Genomic DNA, 6,726 nt, shown 5'->3' with positions numbered 1-6,726 from the left:
GAATTTACGGCTTTTAGATTAGACTGTTTTATCGTGTTACCAAAGTTTGCCGCGTTCCTTTTACCACTCATGTGGATGACCTCACACTTTTCGTTATTTAAGGTCAACTGCCACTTTTCGCGCCATTCCGATATTTCTTCTAAATCGTTTTGCAGTTTGTTGTGATCTTCTGATGACTTTATTAGTCGATAAACGCCAGCGTCATCTGCAAACAACCGAAGATGGCTGCTCAGATTGTCTCCCAAATCGTTTATATAGATGTGTTGTTGTGGTCTTCAGTCCTGAGACTGGTTTGATGCAGCTCTCCATGCTACTCTATCCTGTGTAAGCTTCTTCATCTCCCAGTACCTACTCCAGCTTACATCCTTCTGAATCTGATTAGTGTATTCATCTCTTGGTCTCCCTCTACGATTTTTACCCTCCACGCTGCCCTCCAGTACTAAATTGGTGATCCCTTGATGCCTCAGAACATGTCCTACCAACCGATCCCTTCTTCTAGCCAAGTTGTACCACAAACTCCTCCCGAATTCTATTCAATACCTCCTCATTAGTTATGTGATCTACCCCTCTAATCTTCAGCATTCTTCTGTAGCACCACATTTCGAATGCTTCTATTCTTTTCTTGTCTAAACTATTTATCGTCCATGTTTCACTTCCATACATGGCTACACTCCATACAAATACTTTCAGAAACGACTTCCTGCCACTTAAATCAATGCTCGATGTTAACAAGTTTCTCTTCTTCAGAAACGCTTTCCTTGCCATTGTCAGTCTACATTTTATATCCTCTCTACTTCTACCATCATCAGTTATTTTGCTCCCCCCATATAGCAAAATTCCTGTACTACTTTAAGTGTCTCATTTCCTAATCTAATTCCCTCAGCATCACCCGACTTAATTCGACCACATTCCATTATCCTCGTTTTGCTTTTGTTGATGTTCATCTTATATCCTCCTTTCAAGACACTGTCCATTCCGTTCAACTGCTCTTCCAAGTCCTTTGCTGTCTCTGACAGAATTACAATGCTATCGGCGAACCTCAAAGTTTTTATTTCTTCTCCATGGATTTTAATACCTACTCCGAACTTTTCCTTTGTTTACTTTACTGCTTGCTCAATATACAGATTGAATAGCATCGGGGAGAGGCTACAACCCTGTCTCACTCCCTTCCCAACCACTGCCTCCCTTTCATGTCCCTCGACTCTTATAACTGCCATCTGGTTTCTGTACAAATTGTAAATAGCCTTTAGCTCCCTGTATTTTACCCCTACCACCTTCAGAATTTGAAAGAGAGTATTCCAGTCAACATTGTCAAAAGCTTTCTCTAAGTCTACAAATGCTAGAAACGTAGGTTTGCCTTTCCTTAATCTATTTTCTAAGATAAGACGTAGGGTCAGTAGTATCTCAAGTGTTCCAACATTTCTACGGAATCCAAACTGATCTTCCTCGAGGTCGGCTTCTACCAGTTTTTCCATTCGACTGTATAGAATTCGCGTTAGTATTTTGCAGCTGTGACTTATTAAACTGATAGTTCGGTAATTTTCACATCTGTCAACGCCTGCTTTCTTTGGGATTGGAATTATTATATTCTTCTTGAAGTCTGAGGGAATTTCGCCTGTCTCATACATATAGATAAGGAACAGCAAAGGGCCTATAATACTACCGTGGGGAACGCCTGAAAGCACTTCTGTTTTACTCGATGACTTTCCGTCAATTACTACGAACTGTGACCTCTCTGACAGGAAATCACAGATCCAGTCAATAACTGAGACGATATTCCGTAAGCATGCAATTTCACAACGAGCCGTTTGTATGGTACCGTGTCAAAAGCCTTCCGGAAATCCAGAAATACGGAATCGATCTGAAATCCCTTGTCAAAAGCACTCATAACTTCATGTGAATAAAGAGCTAGTTGTGTTTCACAAGAACTATGTTTTATAACCCCATGTTGACTGTGTGTCAATAGACCGTTTTCTTCGAGGTAATTCATTACGTTCGAACACAATATATGTTCTAAAATCCTGCTGCATATCGACGTTAACGATATGCGCCTGTAATTTAGTGGATTACTCCTACTACCTTTCTTGAATATTGGTGTGACATGTGCAACTTTCCAGTCTCTGGGTATGGATCTTTCGTCGAACGAACGGTTGTATATGATTGTTAAGTATGGAGCTAATGCATCAAGATACCCTGAAATGAACGTAATTGGTACACAGTCTGGGCCAGAAGACTTGCATTTATTAAATGATTTAAGTTGCTTCACTACTCCAAGGATATTTACTTCTACGTTACTCATGTTAACAGCTGTTCTTGATTCGAATTCCTGAATATTTACTTCGTCTTCTTTTGTTAAGGTATTTCGGAAGGCTGTGTTTAGTAACTCTGCTTTGGCAGCGCTGTCTTCGATGGTATCTCCATTGCTATCGCGCAGAGAAGGCATTGATTGTTTCTTGCCGCTAACATACTTCACATACGAACAGAATCTCTTTGGATTTTCTGCCAGGTTTCGAGACAAAGTTTCGTTGTGGAAACTGTTGTAAGCATCTCGCATTGAAGTCTGCACTAGATTTTGAGCTTCCGTAAAAGATCGCCAGTTTTGGGGATTTTGCGACTGTTTAAATTTGGCTTGTTTGTTTTGTTGTTTCTGGAACAGTGTTCTAACCCGTTTTGTGTACCAATTGGTATAAATTTCTCAATTGCTGCCGTTACTATTTCTTTGAATTTAGTCCACATCTGGTCTACACTTATATTATTAATTTGGAATGAGTGGAGATTGCCTCTCAGGAAGGCGTCAAGTGAATTTTTATCTGCTTTTTTGAGTAGGTATATTTTTCGCTTATTTTTCGAGGATTTGGGGATTACAATATTCAATCTTGCTGCGACAGACCTGAGTTCACTAATCCCTGAATCGGTTTTGAGGCTCGTTATTAACTCAGGATTATTTGTTGCTAAGAAGTCAAGTGTGTTTTCACAACCGTTTACTATTCGTGTGGGCTCATGAACTAATTGCTCGAGATAATTTTCAGAGAACGCGTTTAGCACAATTTCGGATGATATTTTATGCGTACCTCCGGAATTAAACATGTATTTTCGCCAACATATCTATGGTAAATTAAAGTCACCACCAACTATAATTGTATGAGTCGAGTACGTGTTTGAAATCAAACTCAAGTTTTCTTCAAACCTTTCAGCAACTGTATCATCTGAACTGGGAGGTCGGTAAAAGGATCGAATTATTATTTTATTCCAGTTGCCAACAATGACCTGTGCCCATACTAACTCACAGAAAGTATCTACTTCAATTTCGCTACAAGTTAAACTACTTCTGACAGCAACAAACAAGCCTCCTCCAACCGTGTTTAGTCTATCCTTTCGGAACACCGTTAGGTTCTTCGCAAAAAATTCCGCTGAGCTTATATGCGGCTTTAGCCAGCTTTCAGTGCCTATAACGATTTGAGCATCAGTGCTTTTTATTAGCGCTTGGAGCTCTGGTACTTTCCTAACACAGCTACGACAATGTACCAATGGTTCCTGTATCTACGTTTTTCCTGTGTTCAGCTTGCACCCTTTGTGACTGAAGCCCTTCTTGTGTTTTTCCGAGACCCTGTAACCTAAAAAACTGCCCAGTCCACGCCACACAGCCCCTGCTACCAGTGTAGCTGCCTCCTGCTTATAGTGGACACCTGACCTATTAAGCGGAACCCGAAACCCAACCACCCTTTGGCGCAAGTCGAGGAATCTGCAGCCTACATGGTCGCAGAACCGTCTGAGCCTCTGATTCAGACCCCCCACTCGGCTCTGTACCAGAGGTCCGCAATCGGTCCTGTCGACTATGCTCCAAATGGTCAACTCTGCTTTCATCTTGCAAGCAAGACTGGCAGCCTTTACCACTTCTCTTAGCCACTCGAAACTAAAGAGAATCTCTTCTGATCCAAAGCGACACACGTCGTTGGTACCGACGTGAGCCACCACCTGCTCTTCATGGCATCTGGGATGACCCTTTCCACATCTGGAATGACTCCACCCGGTATGCACACGGAGTGCACATTGGATTTCTTACCCTTCTTGTCAGCCAAGTCCCCATAATGCGCCTAACGTTGGAGCTCCCAACTACCAATAATCCCACCCTCTGTGATTGCCCGTATCTTGCAGGCTGAGTGGTTTCCTCTAAAACAGGACAGGCGGCAGTATCTGGCTCAGCGACAGTGTCAGCCACAGACAGCACCTGGAACCTGTTTGTCAGACAAACCGGGGAGGCCTTATGTGCGACCGCCTGGGAAGTCTTTCGCCACCTGCTTCGCCCCGGGGCGACCTCCCACTCGACCACAGGTGAGGGGTCAGCCTCAGTGCGAGCAGTAACTGGGTTGGCCACCAGTGAGGACCGATCGGAGGACTCTGACGTGCTGCACGTCCGTTGGATCCCCACTGCCGGCCCACACAGTGGTGCCCATCCACTGCAGCCTCAAGCTGTGTAACCGAAGCCAACACAGCCTGAAGCTGAGAGCGAAGTGTCACCAACACGACTCGCATCTGCACACAACAATCGCAGTCCCTGTCCATACTAAAGGCCGTGGAAAACTAAACTGTGCAGATAAACGGACTATCAACACATGCTGCGCATTCTACTGTAGAACCTGACGAAAAAGCACGAACTGTGTCTATTAATACGCAGATATTCAAAAACTAACTGCCGAATCACCCAGGTGAAACTAAATAATTTTACCCTGATTTGGAACTTGTAATATGTTACAAAATCGGTTTACTTTCTGACGCAAACGAAAACACGAGAACTGTGACTATTAGATGTTCAATTTACGCGCAGAAACTCAATAAACTAAACTATTAAACTACACAGATGATATAATAAAAATTCGCTCCTGGTTAGGAACTTGTAAATGACAAATTCGAGTACTCATCTGTTGCTGCGTCTGTCGCGGTCGGCTACTGCTGCCTGATTGTTCATGATGTTTTGATGTTACCTATCAAGTCTTTCAATTACTACTGGTTTTTCCGTCTTAAACTTACTCCATTTAAAGAGTATTTTTCACCAGATGAGTTTTGCTTTTATTTATATAGCTACTTCTGTGTCTTTCTCGAAATATTGATACGTAATACATCTGTACTTTGTGGTATTTATGGATTAAAATAGTATTTCCTTATACACTGAAGCGCCAAAGAAACTGGTATAGACCTGCGTATTCAAATACAGAGATATGTAAACAGGCAGAATACGGCGCTGCTGTCGACAACGCTTATATAAGACTACAAGTGTCTGGCGCAGTTGTTAGATCGGTTACTGCTGCTACAATGGCAGGTTATCAAGATTTAAGTGAGTTTGAACATGGTGTTACAGTCGGCGCACTAGCAATGGAACACAGGATTTCCGAGGTAGCGATGAAGAGGGGCTTTTCCCATACGACAATTTCACGAGTGTACCGTGAAAATCAGGAATCCGGTAAAACAGCAAATCTCCGACATCGCTGCGGCCTGAGAAAGATCCTGCAACGACGGGACCAACGACTACAGAAATTCAACTATTCCGCAAAATTGCTGCAGGTTTCACTGCTGGGCCGTCAACAAGGGTCAGTGTGCGAACTATTCAACGAAACATCATCGATATGGGCTTTCGGAGCCGAAGGTCCACTCATGCACCCTTGATGACTGCACGACGCCTCGTCTGGGCCTACCAACAACGACATTGGACTGCTGATGACTGGAAACATGCTACCCTGTCGGACGACTCTCGTTTGAAATTGTACCGAGCGGATGGACGTCCACGGGTATGGAGACAACTTCATGAATCCATGAACCCTGTGTGTCAGCGGGGGACTTTTAAAGTTGGTGCAGGCTCTGTAATGGTGTGAGGCGTGTGCGGTTGGAATGATATGGGGGCCTGATACGTATAGATACGACTCTGACAGGTCACACGTACGTAAGCATCCTGTCTGATCACCTCATCCATTCATGCCCATTGTGCATTCCGACGGACTTGGACTATTCCAGCAGGACAATGCGACATCCCACAGGTCCAGAATTGATACAGAGTGATTCCAAGAACACTCAGAAGAGTTTAAACACTTCCGCTGGCCACCAGACTCCCCAGACATGAACATTACTGAGCATACCGGTGATGCCTTGCAACGTGCTGTTCAGAAGAGATCTTCACCCCCTCGTACTCTTACAGATCTATGGACGGCCCTGCAAGATTCATGGTGTCAGTTCCCTCCAGCACTACTTCAGACATTAGCCGAGTCCATGCCGTGTCGCGTTGCGCCACTTCTGCGTTCTCACGGAGGCCCTACACGATATTATACAGGTGTACCAGTTTCTTTGGCTCTTCAATGTATAATTGGCGTAAAATTTTATCATGTTATCCTTTTTTTTGTTTGTTTGTTTGAATATCCTGCAAACAACTCCCCCTGTTGTTAGAGGATATTTAGATCGAAAGAAACTTGGGTGTACATTCACTTTCAACAATTTTTCGTCTTTTTTGACCTACTTTTTCTTATGCTGCATCGGTGTTTTTTTTTTCATTCCACATCACTTTTGCAAAATTTCACAAGAGAAATAATACTGCAGTTTAAGTTTACCGCACTCAGCTCAGTGTTTATTCATTCATTTGTTTCCCGTGTAGGTTGTGAGTATTGCCAACCTGTGACTATTGGAAGTTTTTTTTCCCCCTTTCACGGTCGTGTGTTTATGTGTATGTGCGTGTGTGTATGT

This window comes from Schistocerca serialis, chromosome 1 (genome assembly GCF_023864345.2).
Source record: "Schistocerca serialis cubense isolate TAMUIC-IGC-003099 chromosome 1, iqSchSeri2.2, whole genome shotgun sequence".
Lineage (NCBI taxonomy): Eukaryota > Metazoa > Arthropoda > Insecta > Orthoptera > Acrididae > Schistocerca > Schistocerca serialis.
This window is presented reverse-complemented; position numbering follows the sequence as displayed.